This window comes from Dysidea avara, chromosome 5 (genome assembly GCF_963678975.1).
Source record: "Dysidea avara chromosome 5, odDysAvar1.4, whole genome shotgun sequence".
Classification (NCBI taxonomy): domain Eukaryota; kingdom Metazoa; phylum Porifera; class Demospongiae; order Dictyoceratida; family Dysideidae; genus Dysidea; species Dysidea avara.
Genome location: NC_089276.1, coordinates 8842920 through 8870224, shown reverse-complemented (window position 1 = coordinate 8870224; position 27305 = coordinate 8842920). Strand labels below are relative to the sequence as shown.

The window sequence follows — 27305 nt, the reverse complement described above, 5'->3', positions numbered from 1 at the left end:
AATACTCAAAGAAACATTTATTACAAGATTTTATATGATAAAACACTTACTTTTATTTTAGTTTATAACAGTAGCATTTCAAATATTATGCACTTGAAACTGCTCTTTCTGCAATAGGCACCTCTAAAAATAGTTATTATCTTTATCTTCTATAACTATTACTACAGCAACTATTAAAGGTTTCAGTTGTATGTCTAAATGGTAATTTAACAGTGAAACATTGCAGGGGAGTCTACCATTAAGAGTAGAATTCCCCTTTAGAAGTCTGGATCTGTGCCTGTGTTGGTCACAGCAAATGTTCAGAAATGCTAACACTGATATTGGACAACTCATTCAACACTGCAATGTCTATAACATGTGCCCATGGGCATACACATTATGCAATACTATATGTGACCAGATTATACAAAACCGATCCAAATCGCACATCAGGCAAAATCAAACTAACACCACCTGTGGATAGCTACACTATCGTACTACTGGTTTTGACCCTCAGTACTACTCAAACTACTCGAGGCTAGTTTTAACAGATGTCCTTTCTGGGTGGTGTGGAGTGCTCAAATGGCGGTTTCAGGCCTTGTGAAGGACCTGGCTTGGCAAGAATCAGTGGTTTACTGGTGGACAGCCTTATAGTGTTGGCCAGACGTTTTCTCTGTTGATTTTGCTACATATCAGCCACTAAGGAGCCAGCACAGCCCTGTAATCTTGTGTCTGGACTCCAATCGTGGTCTGCCTCCATTTTGAGGTCTATCTCTTGTCCTCCCCACTACCCCCAACCCTCCACCCCTTTGTGAGCACTCATGATACTACTTCGCTCGTACAACTTCTCAGGTTTTCTATCTTATTTGGCGGGACACTCTACAAGCAGCTACAAGTACTGGAAGTGGCCTGAAAGGTAACAGATTGATGCATCTTTTGTGTAAATTGCATACGCGTGCTTGCTATCCTTGGAGAGTTATGCTGGCTTCAATTCTTTAAAACCGTTTATCTTGAAACTTCTAATGTGCGATTTGGATCGTATTTTCTAAATCCAGTCACATATTGCATAATGTTGTGTAACATGTAGCTATGCCCATGGATAGAAACCCTACTATTGATGAAGAACCTTCACTGGTACAGAAGGACAAAAGGCAAGACAGTTATGCACACATTGTACGCTGATCAATATGCCAAAGGTTTCTTCTTAAGTAAATTTGAAACATTTATATGAAAGAAGTAGGGTTGTGACTCTACCAGTTTTCTGCTATGCTTGACTGAATACATCAGGCAGGCAGTAGAAAATTCTGTCAATTAAAAAAAAAATTACAATTCTGTATCATCTTGACAAAAATGTTCCAGGTCAATGTGAAGGAACTTCTGGGCTTGATTTTCCCCAATAAATACTGTCATGTCATTGTGAGGAAAATCGAGGCAGGTTTTTGGGTGATATTTTATCATGGGCCACGCCCACACCTTCACCGTCCCTACTATACAGTACTATTGTATTGTATGATATACGTACATAACTACATGTAAGTATTATGGTACTTACATATTAGATGATTAACTCAAGAGCATGATACTTAATACTTTGGCAAGGGATTTTATAACTAGATGCTAAATATTGTTTTGCAGCAATTTTGCATGCTTTACCATAGCATCTAGAGTCAATACAAATAGAGAGGAGAGTGTCCAATGCAGTACAAGGCTGAATCAAGGGAATTGCTGTAAGCAAAATGTAGACACTAACAGAACATGGAAATGTTATGATCACACACTAACAGATCAACGAGATCACAAAAAATGTGATTCAAACAATCTTCACCTAGAGAGTATTGAGAGAATCACTGAAATATTTTTATATAGGCTCTGTACTCTGTTCCACCCTCTCCTCAGTATATTATTAGTACCTATGTCTGCACTTTAAACACACATAATTCTTACCTGAGGGCATGATCCAAAAAATTCTTGTAAAGATGTGTAATGAAATGCCATTACTGCTCCTCCCATTAGTAGAATAGAGCTTAGATAATTGTGTTTTAAGCAATTATTAAGCTTCAGTAAAAGCTGTTTGAATGGTGTAACTGACAGGGGCTCCTTAATGCTGCAAGTGATATCATCTAATGACACTTCTTTTTGTGACATAATGGAAGCACGGGTACCTCTAGATAGCCACACATAATGATGAGATACTATAATGAGTCCATTGACATCAATAAACATTTTGTCAGAAAAGACCCATATTTTTCCACATGGCTGCATACCAAGCTTCAGTATCCCTTTCTTAGCCTCTACACCATTGTTGTGATGAAATATTTTACGTTTCCACTGCATGAATTGGGCAAGATCAAACTCTGTGAAGGAACAGATAAGGCCACCACTACCAAAGGTAGTATTCAGCTGTGTTATAAATTCAATTCTCTTGTGTACAGCTGCAGTTGTAAAGTAGCACCTCCTGTATATAAATGGAATGTAATAAATACATGTATTCATATAAGCCAAAAATAATGCAGACTTATAATGTATGCAGTAACCACATCCAATCATACAATGATAATACAAATTGCAACCCTTGTTAATTTTTTGTGATTGAACATTACACGACCTATGCACAAAACTATAAACGGTTGCAGTAACTGAACAGTCTTGCTAGATGCAAGGTGAAATAATATCTCATACACCTTCAGTAGTCTTCTGTCCATAGTGTTGTAGAGAGCCTTTAGATAAGTCTGAAACAGTCACATTATAGTTATGCTTAGTCTCACAAGGCCAGGTTCAGTGCAGGAGCTTATCAATTAGAAATTATAAGTACTTGTGCCTTTTTAGCATGGGCATAATCCATAAGCCCCTCTGCTAGAAATAGAGGTCTGGCCACATCAAGTGAGACTATTATAAGTGGTCAAAAACCAACAGCTAACATATAGTGTTAATAATAATAATTATAGCAGTGTGCAAAAAAATAAATTAATAAATCCAGGTATAGCTGCATGTCACCTGGTTTTCAGCTTTAAAATTACCAAGTTACATAGCTAGCTTGAACTACGCAACTGGTTACAAATGAGCCCAAAAAAGTATATACATTCTTTGTTCTATTCTGTGAATTCTATCCCACTAGGGACCTGTGAGAAGGCTTAGAGTCAGAAACATGCAACTAATTTGATAGCTAACATTAAGAGGTGTGTGGTCATAACGAGAAGTGCCTTGAAGTACCTACCTGGTTTCTCCAGAGATCTCATGAGTTACATTGCAGTAGTACCCGGTGAGATGACCTGCCTCCACATAGCTAATGAGTTCCATCCCGAAATCACTTTTAGGGTAGAACTTACCCTTCTTTTCAAAGCCAAACGAAGCTGGCCGATCGCAATACTGGTAAGGGTTAGCAATACACTCTTGGCCTTCTTCAATCAATCCTGGGGTTGAACTGAAGCTTGACTCACAACTTCCCTCGCTCTGGGAAACCATGGTGAAGTGCAGCCTTGGTTGCTACGTAGCTATTCGGTACGGTGATCCTTGTCTGTGACCGGCGGCTCAGTCCGGGCTGATTTTCAGGCAATCGAGTAGTCAGTAGATATAGTGGTAGTTGTTTCCTTAGCTGTCGCCTGTCTGGTTTGGTATAGCTCAGTAACTCAGCTGGTTTACCAATACAGAGCTGGGTCTAAAGAAAAACAGGCATGGCATTATATACATGGCTATTGATCTGGAGAGAGTTCCGACTTTTAGATATCGCTATACTAGTCACTGCCGAGTCTATAATTATCAGTACATCACGGCTGGCTCACCGAGGAACTCAAGATGATAGCGAATAGGAGAGTGTTAAAGACTTACAGATCCGTGACCTTGCGTCGTCACTCGGCAGGCTGAACTTAAACGTTGCACTTCTATAGCTGGATTTGCATGGCTTCAGTTCGGTTTGAGATTGAAGGCATACACACACTGACTAAACATATTAAATTTTGCTGATTGTGGTTTGATATGGCTGCACAATATAGCTAATAGTGTTAGTCCACAAAGTATCTCTCATCACCATTAAGCAGTTTTGGTTTCCTCTGATTCCATCATATTACAAGAGCTCTCAGTTGTTACAAATAGCTACTAAGCATCATTTTACTGCTGCCAGCCACAGGAAACAAGATTGCTATGGTCCTCTGTTGTAAGACCTTCAACGTACTATGCTATCTGTTGAGCTTATGACTAGTGAAGTTAAATGTTTAGGCCATTAAATGCCAGCTACAGTATCTAAGTTAAGTGAAATTTGCCATCTACCAAAAAGGTCTGTCCGCTCGATCTGAGCAAGCACCTATAAAGTTGCAACCTCCTGTTCATACTTTTTAAATTCTAGACTGTCGACATCATGGGACATCAATGAACCGAACTGCTGGACTTATATTTGTGTTTTGTTGTGTATTTGTGAGTGTGTGTGTGTGTTTTTTTGTATGTAATGCCTTGCTAAGGCTCCAGTTAATACATAGTATAACTCATGTATACCCCTGAGTGTAGCCCCTGAAACTCCTGTAATTTATGTATACATGTTGTCCAAATAATATTATGAGTTATCATCACAACACTGCTGATTTGTTATAGTGTTATGAGAAAGGTCATCTGGTTATCATCAGCTTAAATATCTGTCTCTGACTATCCATTAACAGGAGTGATTCAGCATTCTTAGATGCTGATTAAATGGTATAAGCTATAAACAGTTATTAACATGTGGCATGACATGGACAATGCATGGGATGATGTGGCCAATCTTCATTATTCCACTGCCTGCAGCCAGTCAGTAGTTGATTAACTAGGTCTAATAAATATGGATCCAGGGAATAGTCAAGGTACAATTGATTTCAGCAATGATACAGTGGATTCAGTTTCTTTGAGCAGCTGTACCTTTGTAGCAGGGAAGAAGTTTAACACCTATGCTGAGCTTGAAAAGGAAATTAATACTTTTAAAGATCAACAGTGCATAGAACTTTGGAAAAGAAATGCAAAACTTATATCTACCGAATCCAAAAAGCTTGAAAGACCCCTCAAAGCAGAATTGGTATACTACCAACTAAAGTATTGTTGTAAGGAAGGTGGCAGGAAATTTAAATCTGAAAGCAAAGGAATCCGCAACACAAAGTGAGTTATACAAGTTCTAGTACAGGTCAGTGGTAAAGGTATATAGCTACTTTATAAAGCAATGCAGTTTACTATATAGTATGCTATATAATTGTCCAGTATTGTTCATTGTCATTATGTAATTGTGACCAGATTATGGATAATCACCCTTATAAGTGAATTTGGCACATAAAATATTTTGTTCTGAAATACAGCATTATAATTAAATTCCTACGCAATTGAGGGTATAATAAGCCATACTGTAGATACTTTGAAATACAAGAAAAATTTTAGAAATAATTATTTGAAAAGCGTTTTCTGCTAGTAACAGCACTATGCCAGTTTCAAAAATTTTAATTGTTTTAGGTACAACCATATAAGGGTAATTTTCCAAATCCAGTTACAATTATAAGTAATAACAAATATTCACTTCCAAGTTACAATAATTCACAGTTGTGGCTGGGTCTGCAAAATTAAGGCATTTGAAGAAAACCACACCTTGTCACAAAGGTCATGTATATCTCAGGAATGGAAGCTGTAACTTGTATTATGTATAACCAATCAAAATTTCATGACAATTAATATTTGGTGTCCAGGCCCATCTTAGCTATAGCTCAAATTGAGTGACGTAGCCACACCAGGGTGACAACTGAAAGTCCCAGTCAGCCCAGGTACTCATGAAGGGCTGGATATACCACTGCTCTCAGTAAGCTAGGAGTGGCTGTAGAGGCAGCTCCTAATATGGAAGAAATTATAGTGGCAGAAACTGATGGTGCACACATTACGTTAAGCAGCAGTATGCATCGTATGTTCAGACAACATTATTTAATTGCAACACCAATCAAAAGTTCTCTAGATGTAAAGTTATAATAGTAAACCTTATATTGCAGAGTATACCTTAATTACAATAATGTTGAGGTTCAATAGACCACTTTACAGTAGCCTCAGAATTGCAATTAGATAATAAATAGCTAGAAGTTTATTTTATAGTATCTAGTAGTGCTGATGTAATAGTACTACTACAAAATAGTATACAAATATCAAGTCCACAGTCCTATCCATAGTCAAAATATGCTTTGCTTAATTGTTAGTTGGATAGTAGAAATTGGTTAAATAAAAATTTCATAGAGGGTTTGAAGTCACTCTGATGACATTTCCTAACAAATACAGCCACTTTGTTAGGAAGGAAATGTGAGGCTGATTTTGGTGTAATAATATTGTTGGGCAAGAAAACCCAATGTTCATCATTCATCATTCCTATTATAAAGTATTACCATACTGTATGATATGAAACCTGAACAAACTATAATTATGTAGTAACAGAATAGGACTAAAGATTGTATGTTCACTTTGCTTTATAGCACTGAATGCAGATACATTAGGCAACTATCTCTCTAACTGATAGGCTTATTCTTTGTTTCAACATGTATCACATTATAGAAGCCATTTAAACTATTAATACAATTTTCACTCTATTTGTGTCAATTTACTTTGTAGTTAAACCCTAAGTTTGTGAGCACAAGACACTTTGAAAAACACATGAGTTAGATTTGAACCAATGTAGCTACCAGTTTTCTGTTTGTTACTGTTCCTTAAATTCTTCGTGTCTTCAATTTTTTTCATCATAAATAATCTCACATTTTCTTCCCAACAGCTTGGCAGTATTGGTTATTCATTGACAAGCCCATTCAGAATGACTCCAAACCCTTTCTATAAAATTTCAAACATTTTCTATTTAACTAACTACTTACTATGCCCTACTGTATGATTCATATGAAGACAATAATTCTACTACTACCACATTTTGTTGTGATTTCTACAAATATATATTCATATATATATCAGGGGTGGATCCAGGGGGGGGGGGCTTTGGGGGCTGAAGCCCCCCCCTCCCTTCACTTTTAGGCTTTACTTGATCAATATGCTGAGTATTATAATGAAATTTTGTCTTAGCATAATTATATGACCACTAATAATACAAATACTCATAAACCACCTTATAAACATCTTTCCAAGGTATTATATATCAGTGGATTTATGCTAAAGGTTATGCAACAAGGACCCGGATCAGCATTGGAGGTGTACAAGATCTGATAGAGCAGTCAACTAACTACTCTAATAGAACATACACTGGAAGCATAGTTGGTTCTGTTATGGAATTTTTCCAAATCTGCCTGCACCTATACATACAATGAAGTACATTGGTCTGTTTAAAGGGCTTCATTCATCTACTTGTGTAGTTAATATGTATGGCAATACTTAATTCAAGTACACAATTTCCATTGAAAATGCTCTCAGATTCAATCTTGAAAATTTTCCACTTTCAACATTATTATTCTAACATGCACCTATTCAGTGTTGTGCAATTGTGAGAGGGTGCATCATGTACTTGGTTGTCTGTACCTACCCAAACGTTTCCATTAACAAAATGCTTCAGATAGCTATACCTATAATCTAAAGGCAGTATATAAAATATCTACAGGCAGAAAATATTATGAATTTTATGTGGAAATGTCTCCAAATTGCAGTATTTTAGCATATATTTTTCAAAATTTTCCTGGCGGGCATGCCTCCAGACCCCCTAGCTCTACCCAAGAGGTTAATACCTTGAGTTAGCCCCCCCTTTTATAAATCCTAGATCTGCCCCTGTATATATATATATATATATTCTAATACTGTAAGACCTAAATGTTATGACTATGATACATACTTTTTACAAAAGGACCTACAAGAAGAACTGTCCAATGCACATCTCTCTATTAGCAGACAAACAAGGAACTTCTCTGGAAATACAAAGTGTTAATTTAGAGCACAATCATGACGTCTCAAAGGTCAGTTGATGTTATCAAAAGGAAAATTTATTATGTTGATAGTATGCAGCTAAGACATCATCATACAGGAAGCATGTATGTACATGTGTAGTGCTTACAGTAGTGATCATGCATGAGGTTAAAATTTTCAAAAATTATTAAGTTTCGGTCCAAAAGTATCACTCTAGTTTTTTTAACCTTGTGGTGGCTTGTAGATCATCTTATTCTGTGAAAGTTCACATGTTTATATTTACTTACAACCTTTTGATTTTTTTAACCAGCTACATGCTCACAGCTAGCCAAAAGTTTTACTGAAATTGTCTTGTGTGTTGTATATTATTATTATTAAGTTTGTACAATGTTTATATCTTTGACATGTCCACACTTGCACTTGTGCAGATAAGAATCTTTATAATTAAAGTTGCCAGTGTGAACACTGTACCAACTTTCGATGACAAAGGCCAATTTGGCTAGTTAGCTAGCCATTTCTTTATACACCAGCTATCACGATGATTTTAATCGGCCATGGGTATTATAAAGTGTGAACCAACTGCACTGTGATGCTTTACACAAAACAATCATAGCTATCTCAGTGCCTGAGTGCAATTATTTTACTTTCATTACAATCAGTTCACAATTGCTGGTGTTTATCGACACATTAATAAATAATACCACAAGAGGCTAAATACATTACTGTATAGCCAAAACGCTTTATTTCTATTATTGATTACTAGGCAGGCAGCACAGCTGGTTTGCCTAGGATGTAAAATCAGCAATATTAGAATATGTATGCTACAATTTATAGTTGTAAATAATAAGTACCAATTTGTTGCGTAATAAATAAGTTGCAGTGCATAAACAAGGCTATAGTAAACCTGACTATCAATAATTTCTTTCAAAGCTGGATCATTTGAGCTATAGCACTCCATAGTCAACAATTGAAATAGGTTGCTTGGGCCATTTTCTTACTCACTCCAACAGAGCTCTGCAAGCTACAACTAGTCTGTAGCAACTCTATTTCCATCTTGAGCAAAGCTGCTCAGAAAGCTATCAGTTCTTCACAACATATTATTTTGTGCGATTGCCCTGAATGGAACACTTGATTATAACCTGGTTATGTCATGTCCTTGTAATGTTTATGTGCTGGTTTTTTGTAGTTTCCTGACCATGCCTGTGTACGTATAGTTATATGAGTCCGAAGTGTTTGTATTTGTGTGATTTTAAACATCCCAATGATGCATGGTCTCTCTGTAGTAAAAGTAGTAGCTTTGCATAAAGTGATGTCCACAAAAGATGTTAAAAATAAGGTTATTATGTTTTCTACATGTATATGTACTGTATACTGCTAATTAAAGTTGCTCTAAAATATATATAGGAATTTTATAAACACTACCCAAATCAAAGGAGATTGCCAATCGATAGAAGACAGGAAGCAGCTCACCTGCTAAATTTAGGTGCCAACAAGAAGAAAGTGCAGCAAGACACGATAGCTAAAACAGGAAAGGTCATTCTACTTAAAGATTTGTCAAATATTTACTCCAAAGCCTCTAATGATTCTCATAAAAATGATCTAGATTATGTTGTCAAGGATGTACTGGAAAAGTTTGGTATGCACATAAATTTAATGTGACCAGGCCTGCAAAAATCACTAGCGTGCTAAAATAGGGTAGATTAATCTCTGTACTAAAATGGAACATTTCCATTATATGGCTAGTATTATAAAGTAGGGTATAGCAAAATGACATAAATTTATGAGTTAAAGTGTTTTTGAAAAATAACTATGCCCATATGCCCTATTGTCATAGACCTGGTCACAAATGCATGTACCTGTAGGTGTACAATCTCACAAATATTGTATACACATCATATACGTATCACACAGTGCAGTAGTATACTATAATATCGTGTGTTAGGGATCACTGCATTTTGCACCTTTTCACAAAAAAACCAGTCTTCCAATTCCTTCATGATGTCTTGGCAATATTGGTTAGGTAAAATCAATCCCAAAAATACCTTCAGAACTGGTTGCCATGGAATTTTATTAAACAGCGGAAGTTTCTGCTAACTGACTGCCTGAATGACTGCTTGATCCCTTCAGACAAGCATAAATCAATAATGGCTAACACTGCAGGCTTAATTTTTTTACTACTGGACATTGCTTTATCTAGACGGGTGCCTTAGACGGGTGCCTTAGACGGCATGCCACAGTAGAGTTGGACAAAAATAAAATTGTTACGTGTAATGCTATTATTGCAATAATTATTGCATGGGAAAATAGAAACACAACCATGTAGTTTGAAAAGACTGTATTGTCAATATGACTACTTGTTTTTTACTGAGAACAAGTTTGCAAATAGTATGGTACACTAGTACCTTACATTTTACTAGAGGATTCTTTGCCTTCGATTCCCTCCTCTTTTCATCTAATCTCGTCTCCCCTTACCATTGACCATCCTAAATATGGTTCTTAATAATATGATATTATTTTGACAGTTTCAGTGCTAGATAAACAATAGCACATGTTTCATTTCCTCTTTAAATTGATGGGCTCAGTGATGTTGCAATTGATTCTTTCATGTTGTTCAATAGTAAAACACTCAACTGTAGAATGCATAATATAAATAGTTTTATATGAATAGCTATTGATATAATATGCAAGTAAAACTCAAAAAATGTACTTCACAGGGTCTAATGTAGATATTTTCAGTGATGAACAAAAGAATTTCAAAGGATTGTTTTTTCAAGATGTACAGATGATGCAGTCTTTCAAATCATACCCTGAGATAGTCTTTATAGATGCTACCTATAAACTGCTGCAAATAGGAGTGCCAACTTACTTGATGTTGGCGGAAGATTCTAATGGTCAAAGTGAAGTGGTTTTTGGATGCATATTAATGCGGGAAGATAAAGAAAGTATAAACTGGATGATTCAAACATTTAAAAAAAGAAATCCAGACTGGCACAGAACAAGAGTGGTTATGGCGGATAAAGATATTAACGAGCGCAACATTATTAAGGAAGCTCTACCCAATGCACAAATTTTAATTTGTCTCTTTCATGTTCTGCGGACATTTCGCAGAGAGATTACTTGTGAGAAACGTAGAATTACATCTGAACAAAGAAATACAACCCTGGAATTCTTACAAAAGTTGGCTTATGCATCTTCAGAAGAAGACTACAATACTTTTTATTCAGAGCTAAAAGATAATACAACCAAGGAAGTTTTTGACTATTTTGAATCTAACTGGCATTGCATAAGAAATGAATGGGTATTACATTACAAAGCTGCTGCAGGAAGCTTCTTGAATACCACCAACAATCGCTTAGAAAGTCTGAATGCAAAATTGAAGCAAGTGATTAAGCACCATAGTTCTCTCAAAGATTTTTTTGATAATTTTTTTCTCACTCTCTCTTCATTACGACTAGAACATGATCACAAAGCAGCAATCAACTTTCAGAAAGTGAAAGTTTTTTTGTTTAGCAAGAATTCACCAGAAACACAGTACTCTGAACTATTGACTTCATATGCCTCTGCCTATGTCACCAAGCAACTTAGCGTAATACAAAAAGTAAAAAACTTTAACAAATGTCAGGGAATCTACACAGTGGAAACAACTGAAGGTATAAAGAATGTCAGCACAGAAGATTGTGACTGTTTGTTCAGAAAATCAATGATGTTACCTTGTCGTCACATATTTGCACTTCGTAAAAATCTTGAAATGCCCCTTTATGATGAAGCCTTGTGTGACAATCGATGGACTTCTGAATACTATAAAGAAACTCAAAGAATTTTCTTGAATTTAACATCACAAAGTAGCTGTTCTGTATGCATCAATGTTTCAGCCAAGCCAAAATTAATTCCTAATTATCATCAAAAGTATAAAAAGGTTTCTCTCCTGACTACAGAATTGGCAAATGTTGCAAGTCAAGTTTCTGGAATACATTTTGCCAGAAGATGTGAGCTAATCAAAAGCTTGATTGATCACTGGAAGCGTGGTGAAGAAGTAGCAATATCACCACTAGAATGTGGTAAGATGTATGGATATGGATAAAATTAATTAGGTACACTACACATCAGTACATTGCATGCTAGATTATATCACTTGTCTAAAACTGTAGCACCAAAAGAAAATACATAGCTATAGCTACAGTGGATTTTGTTGCAATTATTTAGTGCCACATTTAATGAACTGTGCAAATAGTTATGAAGATACAAGATACAAATTAAATAAGCTATGGCTACATAGCAAAAAAATTAGATATGCTATAAAGCCACAGAATAAAACTTTCCCTGCATACACTCATGAAAAATGGCTATCACAGCATATATAACTATGCTGTCATTTAACACTAGCTCGGTTGGATTGTATGTAAAATGTTTACTTGTCTAACCCATAATCCAGAAATTTATGGTTACCAACCCAATAACTACCATTCCCTATATGGGCTATTTTGTACAAATGGACCTCTATGTTTGAATCAGGCGTGCCTGCAGCCAAGTGCATGTGTGTGTATGTGTGTGTGCATGCCATATGTGTGTGTGTGCCATGTGTGCGTGTGCGTGTGCCATTGTGTGTGTGTGTGTGTGTGTGTGTGTGTGTGTGTGTGTGTGTGTGTGTGTGTGTGTGTGTGCCATGTGTGCGTGTGCCATGTGTGTGTGTGTGTGTGTGTGTGTGTGTGTGCCATGTGTGCGTGTGCGTGTGCCATGTGCACGTGTGTGTGTGTGCGCACGTGTGTGCACGCATGTGTGTGTGTGTGTGTGTGTCATTGTCACTGCTTGAAGTTTCTTAGTTTACTAGAGTGGTATATATCCCCAGTATATGGAACAGTTAATTATTTTATTTTAGTAGTTTTTCAGTAAACCCACATTCACTGATGTTTTACTGAGAGTTTAAAACCTAGTAAAACAATATATTCCATATACTTAAAGTTACTGATATTTTACTATCAATATAACTGGGTACAACTACAGCAAAGCAGCTTAACAAATTAGTAAACTAAGAATCTTCGAGCAGTGTGTGTGTGTGTTTGTGTTCTAAATATGACATGAGATGAGCAGCTCTCCTATAAGGTTATATGGGTGTTGTGATGACTGATAAATAGCAACTCGGGCCCTGCAGGCTACCAGAAATTGCGTATCCTTTGGGGGATGTCCTTCTTATACATGAATGAAGCAGACTCAGAGCTCTTTGTGAAAAGAATTTTTATAAGAAAATGCATTAGGCAAACCATAAAACAGTTAAGAAGATAGTGCTGAGCATTGTTTGTAGTTTAAAGTAGTTTGTTCAGGATACACTTCCTTAGCAACCTAGCTATGTGGTAATTAATGAATTATGAAATACATGGAATTGCAATAACATACTGTATGCATTAACAATACAAAACCATAGCAAATCTGTAACACCATAATTTTGAAAATAGTATACCTTAGGTGAGTTTACTTGACATCTGGTTTCAGAGGTAGCACAACAACATGGTTGAAATGGTTTTTAGCCTTGTAGGCAAGTCTAAAGGTCAGGCAAACTTGATTATTGTTTCTCATCCTGCCACACTCCTTTTTACCCACTGCCTCTAATTTCATTATTGCTGTTATCAATCACGTGCACACATATATATGTTATGCTAAGAAGGCTGACTATCATTTTAATAGCACAGCATGGCGCAAATGTCACTTGCACCTCAGAAACGGTGGTAAAATGTAACTAGTTCTTAAAAGGCTTTAGCTAACCCTTTACTTGATTTGGAGTATTTTCTTTAATAATGAAAAATGACCTCCCCCTCATGGAAAACTGAATTTTTGTGGATGAGAAACAAGTAATCAAGTTTGCCTGGCCTAACCTGCTGAAAATAACTTTTTAAAAAAATTTTGGGGATAGTTGCAGCATATTGATTGGCATTGTTATGTTGAGTTTATAGTATAAATTTTAGGCTGTTTTCAAACCTTCAAATTGTAAATGAAAATCCTGCAACTTCTGGGAGTTGCATACCCTGATATTCTACTTTATATTATATCCAAGCAACAACAATTCCCTACTTAGCCCCCTGTAGGTCAGGTCTAGAATTGCCACTGGCTACTATATATTACACTGTAACAGAATTTCTAAGCTGCACCAATAACTATGTGCTAACAATGAAAGAATCAATAAAATTCACAAGGGCTCTGAATGATATTGTAAGGCAGAAAACTTTCCAGTTGTGTTGCTGTTTGAATAATCATTATTAATTTATATTGAACAAAATGAATATATAGTGTACTGACTGTAAACAGTTTGCATAAATACATCCCTTTCTCAGCCACATACATAAATATGAAGTAGGCATAAGAGTGTTTAATGATCACAGCAAATGTATTAATGTAGTTCATTTATTGTTCAGACTACAGTTGTGGACCATCCTTTTTGACATTCATCATAATAATTATATAGTCAAACATAGCTATCTTTCAATGTGTTATGTTGCAATACACAGAAACTTGTTGCTGAAATATAACGGTTTTGTTGATGCACAATCTTTGTGCCATGATATATATGTATATATATATATGTGTGTATGTGTGTGTATATATATGTTAACAAATGTTCTGACAATTACTGTAGATCAGGAGGAGGTTGTCCTTGTCCCTGCAGAACAGGAGGAGGTTGTCCTTGTCCCTGCAGAACAGGAGGAGGTTGTCCCTGTCTCTATAGACCAGGAGGAGGTTGTCCCTGTCCCTGTAGACCAGGAGGAGATTGTCCCTTTTCCTGTAGAACAGGAGGAGGTTGTCCCTGTCCCCGTAGAACAGGAGGAGGTTGTCCCTGTCCCTGTAGACAAGGAAGAGGTCATCTCTGCAAGACAGAATGAAGATATCTATTTACAGCAAGAAGTGGTACCAATGGAGCTGGCTCCTGTACGACAACAAAGTGTAGTTTGCATGAGTAGCATCATCAGACATGGTTAGTGAAGTGCATTATTGAGTTAAATTTTATGCATGCTTATGGTGTTCCTTATTATAGCAATTATTTTAAGCATGATTATTAAAACTGGTACATGTCTCAGGGGTACCAACAAAAATTCAGGAAGTAAGCAGTTTGTTTATCAGAGTTTGTGGCTATAGGTGCTTTATTTAGTAAAGACGTTTATTCAGTAAAACACAGGTCTCTTACCACAATAAAATATCTGTATATACTATTTAAATTTCAAAGCATTTCTAGATGTTTTTTTTCTAGAGTCATTCACTATATTAACTGAATGCGTGTGTGTAGCTGTCCCTAAATAATAGGCTGTTTTTAGCACACATGAAATAACACATTACATCTCAATGTTAGGCATTCCATAACTGAATTAATTTACAAGTTCAGTGAAAAGAGTAACATGGAGAGGACATATTCATAGTACAATGAAATTAATATGTAATTTGGCAAAATAAATGCATTGGTATATGTGGTGATTTCAAATTAAATTTCAGTAGTAAGCCACCATTTACCTTGAAGTCACAAGCAGCTCATGTACCCGTGAATCATCTGTTCACAAATAACTTGGGTTTAATTATGTGTGTTTGTGTAATTAAAATTACAGGAAATACTTCACATCTAGACAATAATCTACTAATATCTGAAATAGATAAAAGAAATGTATCATTAGGTACGTAAATTGCAAACAGTTATGTATTGTTGCACACAGCTAGGAACATGGCATGCAGATGTATAAATTTATGTAGGTTGCCTATATACACTGAAACCTCAATACTATGGCCACTTACAATAAATGGCCCCATAAGTGGCCTTAAAACTGACTTCTTTTTTGTATGAGTTCACAGGTATAGCTACTTGATGATGGCAAATTGAACTAAAGCATTTCCAGTTTATAATTGAAATTCTATATATTAGGGCTGGGGGATAGTATGTGCATATCAGCATATCGGAATATTGGGATAGTATCACTATCAGTATCACCAATATCGTTAGAAAATTTACTATCGGACAGTAATTAACAAGTAAAATACGGAGAAATATCTGCAAAATACTTTTAAATAATAACTTTTTGGAACAAGAATCAGTCTAAAAGGCTGTTTAATATCTTATGCAAAATACATGCATAGGTACATCCCTCCTTACAACCCTCGTTGAAGGCAACTAATAGGAAATAGGTGAATTATCACTATTGTTTTACTATCGTCTATCATTAACAGTGTCTTGATATCGTTTGGACAGTGAAAATTTCACTATCGCTCAGCCCTACTATATATGTGACCGGATTTGCAAAAAGGTACCTTTCACAAACAAAATTTGACCCGTTTTTTTTGAAATTTACAACTTCATAACTTTCTAATAATTTCATGTAATCATCTGAAATTTTCCATGAATGTAGCTACAGTATCTGACTGCGTTTTGATGCAAAGAGCAACTTAATCAGTATAAGAAGTAAACAGTTATAACATTTTGTTTGCTGCTATGTAAAATGTGTGGAAAAGGTACCTTTTTGCAAATCGGTCACATATTATGTAGATCATAAAAAGGAGAATGCAGTAGGAAGGATGATACTGCAGTCAAAAAGTCAATAGCTAAAATATTTTATTGACTTTTTTGGCTATACTGCAAAGTACTTAAATAGTTGTGACTCTATACAGTCATTAGTGGAGCTTGGGCCATGGGGTTGAAGGCCCCCTTTACTTTTAAACTTCATCAATAGACCAAACTGAGATAAGGATTTCTTTCCTTACTTTGCCCTTTTTTCTGTTACACCTTATTAGCTATAAGTCATGAAGTCTTATTCCTTGAAATTAGGTTAGGTAATCCTAAGGATGCAGGTTTAGCCTCCTTTGTTAGACACCTAAACCCTACTTGTACACCATAATTATATTATTGTTGTAAGAAGTGTGATTGTACAATAAACACAGTAATGCACAATGCACCATTTTACACAATATGTATTGTGGGTTTAGGTTTTTATACTTTATTGCTATGGCCATAAGATGTAATTCTTGTGGGGTTTACCAAGCAAAGTATCCCATGGGAAGTCATATTATATATTAGTCACTTCATCAAGGCTAGTGGTAGGTAAATAGTTTACGAGATTAGACTGCAGCTGGCTATATAAACACCAATCACAGCAGCAATGTAGCTGGAATACAACAGCATAGGGATTACAGTATTTGTGACCAGTGGTGGTAATGGTAACATTTGTAGAACAGTTTAATGGTCCACATTCATCTATTGTAGTTGTCACTGTACACTATAATACCCTGTAGGTGAAGGTTAGTAATAATAATGTGAAAGATTATGTGAAAATGTCACAAAATTGTTGTATTTTGGTATCTATTTTTTAAAAATTGTGGGAAGCTTGTGAACTATACTGGATAATAGTGTGAATAATGTTAAATAAAGAAAATCACTACAGGGGTTTATATAGTTTATAAATACAAATTATTTTAATTTTGTGTTACTATAAAATCGTTTGTAATTTTCAGGTTTGAAACCACCAATTCCTCTCAAAAGAAAAGGGCGACCAAAAGAGCACACTAAAACTGTTATAGGGCTCCCAACCAAGAGAATAGCTGATCATTCTAATCCTCTTATCCGATCAGATAAAGTAAAAGGTATAATACCTGCCATTACACAATAGTACACTTAGTGACAATAATACTATGGTTTATTGCAAATTGTGTGGAAATTATCACTTTAAATGTTCATGATGCTCATGTACAAAAGGCACCAAAAGGAAGGCTGGAATTTTCTGCTAACTGACTGATTGACTGACTGATGCCTTCAAACTGGTGTATCTCAACAATGGGTATGGCTATGGGCTTGATTTTCACTGTTATAGGTTGCTTCAGTTCAACTGGTGCACTTTGGCTTCACAGTCAGTCACCCTTGTTTTCATATTAATAACAGAGACACCTCTCATAATTGATATTATTTGGGCTGCTTATTTAAACAAAAATGATACCCTTTTTCTTTTGATGTAGCATACATAACTCATCACAGTCATAATCATGTTACAATATGTACTTGTAAGTAAGCAGGAAAAATCCAAATTCTATTAGAGATCACAAAGAAAAATAAAAGTAGTGAAACAAGCAAATGCCTACACCTGCTGATGTACTAGCAGATATTTGATCTCTAAGGCAGCCAGGCTGACAGATAGGTATACATGCAGGCCAAAGTTTGGACATCAGCAATTTAATAAATTTGAGTACTGTATCATTTCTTGACATTGGAAACACAATGACATTATGGTGCTTTTTGCCCTGTTATGTTTCTAAAAGGATTTCATGGGTGAAATTTTAGGGGCATGCAGCATTTTAGAATGGATCCTACAACAGCATTACTGTACTCCTTGACAGGACTATTTACTGACCTAGCTGTTCAATAGTTGTAACTGTAATAACTGTGTATTATTTTTGTTACACACAGCTCAGAAGACTAGAAGTAAATCATTGGTGGAGCAGCCTTGTAAAAAAAGAAAGTTAAAGAAATAGATGACATTGTAGTGCTGTGATTATAGCTGTGTGTTTTATTTTTGCCTTTTATTCCTGTCTGGAAACAATGCATATAAATAATTTTACGAAAGTGGATGTTATGTACAATTGTTTTTTTTTCCAGAGAATATTGGCATCTATAAAGGTAGAACACATACATAGGGGAGTCAGCATAGTGGATGGTTATAAGATGGTACAGGGGTAATTGCTATTAAGAGTACACCAGAAGAATAATAATTTGCAAGCCTAATCAGAAGTGTATAAATTTTAAATAGGTGAGGCAGATCTAGACCTTGCAGTGATTATGCTTGACCATGAAATGATACACATACTCTAGTGTGTGAAACACACTCAGCATAAAAAGCATGCTCCAGCTAGGAGGTCTTGGGGGCATGAAACATCTGAAAATTAGGTGCTGCAAGTTTGAATCTTAAGGTAATTTTTAAGTCATACTTTTCAGCAATTACAAAGAATGCACATAGTATCATAATTATGCTGTTTTTCAGGCCTATATATTTCAGGTTACGTTATTCAAGTTATCATAAATGATTTATTACAGTGAAACCTCAGTTAACTGGACCCCACTTAACCAGACTAATCCAGATTCTCAGTTAACCGAACTATGGAAATGAATGCTCTATTAGAGTGGTGACTGTTCTATTAGGGTAAATGATAATAATGATATTTTTATGTTATTAATTTTATACACAGTTTCAGAGATACAGATTTTTCATACTTATTGACCACCCCTGGTTTCAAGGTGCTCAGTTCCACTGTAATCTACTCTCTCTAAAAATATAGAGTAGTCATTTGGAACTTCCTTTTTGGTTGTAGTGACTCAACATTACCAATGTCATCATAGCTAACACATGCAAGCACGCACAAAATATTAACTCACTATACCGGTTCAAAAATTTTACAATCTGCCAACTGTAACAGTATTAATTTACTGTTGTTGTTACAAAACAGTGCCCTGCTATTGATGGCATAGGAAACTCCAAGAATTTTATAATTGATAGGTTCTTTTTGTGATGGCAGGTCCTAAATTAAATTATGTATAGAAAGATATATCAATGTAATCACACTTATATTATTTATTTATTATTGCTATACTACAGCACAAAAAACAATAGACTGTATGGGGTATGCTTCCTGGGTAAAAGTTTTGTAATTTGAGGTTGAATTCTAGAGTGATCTCAGTAGTTTGTTATCAAAAACCTAGATATATGTTATGTATCAGGAACCTCTATAAAGAAACTGGAACCTCTAGAATGTCTGGAACCCTGGAACCTCTGGAACCTCTGGAACCCTGGAAACTCTGGAACCCTGGAACCTCTGGAACCATGGAACCTCTGGAACCTCTGGAACCCTGGAACCACTGGAACCCTGGAACCTCTGGAACCATGGAACCTCTGGAACCTCTGGAACCCTGGAACCTCTGGAACCCTGGAACTTCTGGAACCCTGGAACCTCTGGAACCCTCGAACCTCTGGAACCCTCGAACCTCTGGAACCCTCGAACCTCTGGAACCCTCGAACCTCTGGAACCCCTGGAACCTCTGGAATCCTGGAACCCTGGAACCTCTGGAACCCTGGCACCTGTGGAACCCTGGAACCTCTGGAACCCTGGAACCTCTGGAACCCTGGAACCCTGGAACCTCTGGAACCCTGGAACCTCTGGAACCCTGGAACCTCTGGAACCTCTGGAACTCTGGAACCCTGGAACCTCTAGAACCCTGGAATCTCTGGAACCCTGGAACCTCTGGAACCCTGGAACCTCTGGAACCCTGGAACCTCTGGAACCCTGGAACCTCTGGAACCCTGGAACCTCTGGAACCCTGGAACCTCTGGAACCTCTGGAACCCTGGAACCTCTGGAACCCTGGAACCTCTGGAACCTCTGGAACCTCTGGAACCCTGGAACCTGTGGAACCCTGGAACCTGTGGAACCCTGGAACCTGTGGAACCCTGGAACCTCTGGAACCTCTGGAACCCTGGAACCTGTGGAACCCTGGAACCTCTGGAACCCTGGAACCTCTGGAACTCTACTACATAATACACTTTATAGTAAAATTCCGTAGGCAGTTTAGCAACTTTGTTATTTAATGCATACGTTATACAGTACAGCTCACCGTATATATACATAGTCCAGTCGACCCTGTACAAGTATACATAGTCCAGTTAATCCATTCATAGATACACCTTGACTAAACAAATAATAATAATAATAATATACCAGTATAACGTTTATAATTTGAAATGTCACCCATAAATATTGGGGTGCTTTATACATTTCCAATACTCTATGCAAAATAATCGTACTCGAGAAAGCAGTGAACAACCAGCCTACTACTACTGTACAGTGTGACTAGCAAATCGAAGTAGGTTTGATCATAGTCTAGTAAGCGCTATGGTGTATTCACCTTAACATGCCGTGATCACTCACAGTAGGCGCATTCGTAGCTAGCACAAGGGAATTCCATATAGCCTGGTACAAGGGGTAGTCACTGCCAACAGTTGTGTAGAACCATTGGTGACTGGGATCAAGACTTCCTATCGACTTGATCTCGTAGCATAGAAGGCTTGAAAATTCTTACAAGCTAGTTGCTTGATACCCGACATCATTGATTGGTCCTGTATGCTGTGGAAGAGATTTGCATAGGCCAATCATTTCCCCACACATGTGTATGGGAACAATTACTACCCAGGGAATCCGGCCATAATTATGAGTCACTACCACTAGTCCTGTAGAACCGACTGCAACATAAAATCAAACAATCAAGAGGGTAATTTGCACTGAATCAAACACTACTACCAGGGGCATGACATAATAGCATGAAATTTCACTTAGCCCTACATTTCAATAGGATGCTACTCCAATAGACACTGTACCACAATGTGTGATAAAGTCAAGATTGATTTTGACTTAGGATTGACCATTAATGGTTGTATAACAGGTTTTTGCTACCGTATACCTGGAGGTTTAATGGCATGTATATTTTATGGTTATGTCAGTCAGGATTTTCACGCTTTAAATTTCATGCATGCGTCTTAGCCCAGAATTTTGCATTTTAACTTTCATGGATTACTGTTGCTCGAATCGAAATTTTTTGTTCTCAACCACACAGCTACTGCATTGATATTTAACTTCAAACATTGTACAGATTAGGGCTGAGCGATACTACCGTTTTAGTGATATATCGCGATATTTTGAAAATATCGATATCGCGATATTTTGTTATTAACTATCGTGATACCATGCCTGTACATTACAGTCATTCAAAACCATTTGTTATGCTGTACTTGGCTAAGAATCCTTGTAAATGATAAAGTCCACCCATCTGGTTTCCCCTGCAGAGAGGTGTGAACACCATAACAACCTCAAAGCATGTGTTACAATAACTGTTACTGTAAACAAGGATGATAGTGGCTAGCTAGTTTGCTATCACCTATAAGGACTTCCTGTAGGAATGCTGAGCAATACACTATGTGGCACCAGCCATGATTGACTTATTTGTAAGTATCGTGAACTATTCAGTATCGTGAATAGTGGCTTTAGTATCGATCGTGATACTAAAATGGCAGTATCGCTCAGCCCTAGTACAGATTGCTAAAGCACACCTGAACAAAGTAACACAGGAGCGGCAATCTCTTTGCGAAGCATAGCTAACAGTGGTCTTGCAGTAGACCAGCTTAGTTTGCAAGCCACGTCCACTTTAAAATCGGGAATGCGTGATACTGTTTGTAGACATATGTGTGGAGTCCACATGAGCCACAGTAGAAGTATGCACTATTGCAAGAATTTGTCATGTTTGCAGAAAATTTCGCACTGCTGTAGTGTTTTCAGAGGTGTAAACTTCAGGTACACACCTGATGACAAAATGTCCGTCAATAGTGAACTACAATGGTAGGAATCCTAATCCAAGTAGTAATTACTTGTTAGTCAACAATCATTGCAGCTACTTTGCAATTTGTTATTTTTTGGTTTGCCTGAATAGTTGTGATTTCCTAAATGGCTTCATACAGACATGAATGTACACCAGTAAAACTTACTGAAAGTTTATAGAACAAACAACATAGTCATGTGAAGCTATGTACTGTATAATCTGTATAACTGATATATACCATTTTGACACCTCAGACCACAGGGTTACCGTACAGCGTAATAATTTAATAGGGGAAATTTGGACGAAATTAACAAATTGCTGCGATGTGTCAAATTTTTCCTATTACTTTCACATGATTAGTTAATTAGAATAACGAATCCAGCGCATTTGTCAAATTTTTACTTGTAACTATTTCATGTGACTTCCGTCAAAATTTCCCCCAACAACCTAACATGCTGTATGGTATATTGTACATACTGCCCTGACCACAGGGCCTGTTCTACTACACACATACTTAAATATTCTCACCTTACGTGTCCCAGTCCCCTAAAGTAGGGATGATACTGAACATATAATGTTCTAATGGATGAAAAAAATGGACAGTCAAATGGGAAACAGAGTGGGTGTGTTCATACCTGCGTATCAGTTTTTCACTGTGGGAAGAGATTTTTCTCCAGACAGTAAACTTGTGTCCGAACAGTGGAATTACCTCAGATGACATCACCACTCCCATTGCTCACCTATCAACATGATCACTCCTACTGTCTAGCGGTTCATCCGGAGCTATCTTTTGTTCTATGATACAGCTGTATGGGGGATATTGAAAGGCACCTTGTATAAACACACAGTGTTAGTCATCTTGCATACAGTAGTAGTGATACACAAATTAAAATTTTTATAATCACCATGGGCATGTGTAATGTGTGTTGCATGGTAGAATGGCACGCCATGGCACAGCAAAATCTACTGGCAAAAGCCATAACAGTGAGCACTCTTTTTATATTTAGCTGGTAGGCTTAGTATCCTACCTTTAGCACAAGGCACAATTAGTTGTAAACCGGCTGTACCTAGTACATGAGTACTATAGTGAAACTGCAAGTGTGCTATTAATAAAGCCTAAAGCGCAACTGAATTACTTAAAACAATATAAACTCCTTACCTAACAATGATTTCAAAAACTAGTACACAGCTACGACCCTAACATATTTGCGCGAACATGTTTTCAGAAAATATTGCTGTTTAGCGTCACAGACATTAAGTAGAGGAGGTGTCTTCACAGTACCATGCTTAGAAGTGTCGTTCTGGTGTCTGGCGGGATATGAACTCAAGCTCCAATTAATACAGTTCCTCGCAAAATTCACTTTGTGCGCATATAGTGGCTTGACTAGTCGCTCGAGTTCATTTATGCATGCATATTACTAAAACTGATATCCAAGAAGAAGCTGCTATCAAAGCTGCTATCCATGCTGACGAAGCTGCTGTACATACCCTGGCTCTTCAAGGGGTTCAAGAACTATCAATTTGCAGTGCAACAGCTGTACTATGACATATGATTGGATCTACGGTATGCATTACATAAACAATCAGAAAAGTTGTAATATACGGATTAAACAAGGGCTAATTGTATTGAAATGTGTTCTTAGTATAATTCAGTAGTAGCTATGAAGAGCAGTCAATGTTTGGAGAGCAGCAGTTTAGTTGTTCGGCAGGTTTCGACCAACGTTAAAAACCCGATAGCGCTATAACAGACAATGCTACAAGCTACCAAAGCCACTTACCTCTGAATGTTATCTGTAGATTATGTAAAAGTTACAAGCATACCCGTTTATTCCACAGTGAGTTAGAACAACAAGTTTCTGAGCTGATTCTTTCATGAAAAGCTTTTGCAAGTATTCATACTATTGTCTTATAGCCGTTCCTGCTGGTTAGAGTTCAATATCTTTTTTATAGGCCAAGATGAAACCAATCAAAATTTTACTTCTACAGGCATCTGTATTGAGTATTCATTTCGTTCTGCAACAAATGGTATGTGTCCTGAAACTTGAGGTGTCCAAATTTCACTGTACCATAATCATTGTACACATATGCAACTACAGGGCACATGACATATGCCAAGGTTCAGAATCAGAGATTACCTAAACTAAACAACAAGCCAAACTTTCTATAAGGAATTCACACTTCCACCTGCACTTTTGAAGGTTGAGAGCAAAAAAAGAAGAAAAAAAAGTCTTCAAAAATTAGAGAGCCTCAGTATAGCAGTATCTCAAGCAGTATAGTCTATACAGCTACTGTTTTTCAATAATTTTTCGATTAGCTATAAGCCAAGAATTCATTACAACTGCTAGACAGCTGTAAAAGTGTTAGAGGAGGTAGCTAGCTAGCCACTTTGCGATGCGTGAGATTAACGGTTTCATGCTTGTGAGAGATTCCATGCAAATGAGTGAGACTCACGCACGATGCGTGAGACTTGGCATGTCTGATGACATATAAACCTGCACACATGCAATGTTTCATAGGGACACACATGAACATATCGTAACATGCAGGAGTGCATGTGACTGGCAAGCATATTTGTATGGGAGACACACAGATATAAAACATCTAAGTGCTACTAATACAGCATAGATATACGATTCTTAACAGGGATTGGAAACGACATAACATACCAGAAATAGCTGTTTCGAAGTGTTAGTGAACATCCTTTGCTTCACCCATTTTGTTGAGTTTTGTGAGACATGGAAAAGTTGGCCTTTGATTCCGGTTAATTAATATCACTTCCCCAGTTGACACTAGGTCACTATTTAAACAGCTGGGTATATTCTTGGACCACAGCACGCTTGCCACAGCAGCAAAAGTATCCGCAAGACTCAATGCTCGAAAATATTAAAGTGCGCCTTGAACAATTGGAATCAATACAAACAGTCTATATATAGAACATAGTACTTGGTTTTCTGGTGCAATAATATTATCCGTCGTGAGTGGGTCCAGGAGTGTGTTGTTTGTATTGTACTGATATGCCAGAATGGCAGCAACCTTGTTATATTGGAGAAGTGGAAAGGGTGTACTTCCACTGCATTCATTTCAAAGATGTCAATCGTTATTTCACTTGTTATTTCAAAGATGTCAATCGTTATTTCACTTGTTATTTCAAAGATCCTTTTCATCCGGAGCATTTTTCAACCGCACTAGAGAGTTGACTGTCTTAGAGTCAATCTTGAGAGAAAGTGTGTGTGTGCCCACCATCCTTGTCAACGTAAATTTTGATTCAGTGGATACTTTGGTAATCACTTTGCATAAGGAGACTACATCCTGGAAAGAGCAATTTGTTGAGACAGCCAAAAAAAAATCCATCTAGACCTCTCCGTACTTGAAGCTTGAATGAGCATCGGATATGACTGATCGCGAGAGACCTCTTCTGAGTCTGCTCCTATGGTAAGGCTTAATAATTTACTTCATTTCATATAAAGCTGCCACCTTATACTTATTGGCATGGAGCCAAAGCTCCAGTGTTCATTATTGATGAGGCTAATGAGCTAAGGTCATTGCTACATGAGAATGATGAGCATGATGCTCTTCATATTGTTTTTAAGTGGTTTATACTCAATACCAAAGAAATCGGCCGGTTTCATGTAATTTTTGCAAGTAGTGACAGTGGGTGGCAGGATATATTGGCACAACAAGATCTTGCACCCATGTTCTAGGAAACCTTTCATAAAGTGAAGCCAAACTATATTGGGAACAACGTGTTGCTATGCGCCCTGAACATGATCGCTGGGTGTCATCCCTTGAATTTGACACCATTCATAAGATTTGTGGTGGGAACATGTTTGTAATGCAATTAGCCCTTTCCTGGGTTGTAGTAGAACATGACGCCATATATAGGAGGGCAACAAAACTTGTACTTGTTTGTTTACTTTTTTTGTAAATTCATTAGTGAACACATGCATACCACATCAAAGGAACTGATGGCGCCAGACATATCAGAAAACTAAATGAGCGTCTGAATGCACGCCCCGACCATCAATTACTGGCAAGAACGTGGCCATTTCTCTTCGTTTTCAGCTATGTTCTGCCGGTTACACAGCGTTAGATACGAAGAACAATACAAGAAGTGCCTCTGCAATCAATTCACTCACTTCGAAAGAGAAGGAGGCGTGGTACGAAAATTACGGGCGATTCCTGTTTTAAAACGTGATAGCTAGCACAAGAAGCCATTGATGCATTTGCGAATCAACACATTTGCACTAGTGAAGAAAGAAATGGGACACAAAAGAGGACAAGGTAAGTCCATGATGCATGCATATATGTGCTGCGGTAGGCGAAAAGGCACCTGTCGGGCCCAAGCGATGTCGAACAGTGAAGAATTCAAGTCCATAGTGGTAACCATTGTTGAGTTACACTGGTCTGAAGGCATCAGTTAGATAGTTAGTTGGTCAGTGAGTAGAAAATTCCGTTAAATAATTATTTTAAATTGCGTTTCGGGTCACTCTGAAGGCACATTTGGGCTTGATTGCATGTAGCCAATACTGTTAAGTAGTGAGGGAAAGGTGAGGCTGGTTTTTGAGTGATATTTTTTGGCGGGAAAACACAAACCTTCATGATCCCTACTATACAGTACCGTAATAACCATACCTAGTCGTTTAATTTGATATCTTGTTTGTTAATCACAAAATGGTTCATCAATCACAGCTAATAATGCTTGAAAATATATGAGTCCCCCAGAATAAGGCTAAATATGCATTTAAAGAAAGCGGCGCACAACGCCTGTCCTACATCCTCTGGTACAATTCCATGGACTTTGAGAATGTCTTACATAGGTGTAGGGAATTTACACATATAATTACATTACTATTACTTTACAGACAGTAGTGAGTTATGGATAAGGATGAAGGCTATGGTGTAGAAGATGCTGCATGGAAACTTGAAGTCTGCTGCTTGTAGTAGACGATATCTTTGCAAGTCTGAGACTGACTCATGGTGATGTCATAGTGACAGGTAATCATGATGGTAACCCCACACACATATGACACACGCACGTGCACATTATACACACACTGCACTACATACACACTACATTACAC

The 27305-nt window shown here is 37.1% G+C and overlaps 1 protein-coding gene across 1 annotated transcript in view; it reads right to left on the bottom strand.

Moving 5' to 3' along the window:
* The window catches only part of LOC136255622 (uncharacterized), a 70938-nt gene extending 45831 nt beyond the window's left edge, over positions 1-25107 (bottom strand). Inside the window, exons 1-3 of the transcript XR_010700990.1 lie at positions 24891-25107; positions 22860-23030; positions 22753-22803 (exon numbers count right to left, since the gene is read on the bottom strand). The gene's annotated coding sequence lies outside the window, so the exon portion shown is untranslated. The remainder of the gene's footprint in view (positions 1-22752; positions 22804-22859; positions 23031-24890) is intronic.
* Between the last annotated feature and the right edge of the window lie 2198 nt (positions 25108-27305).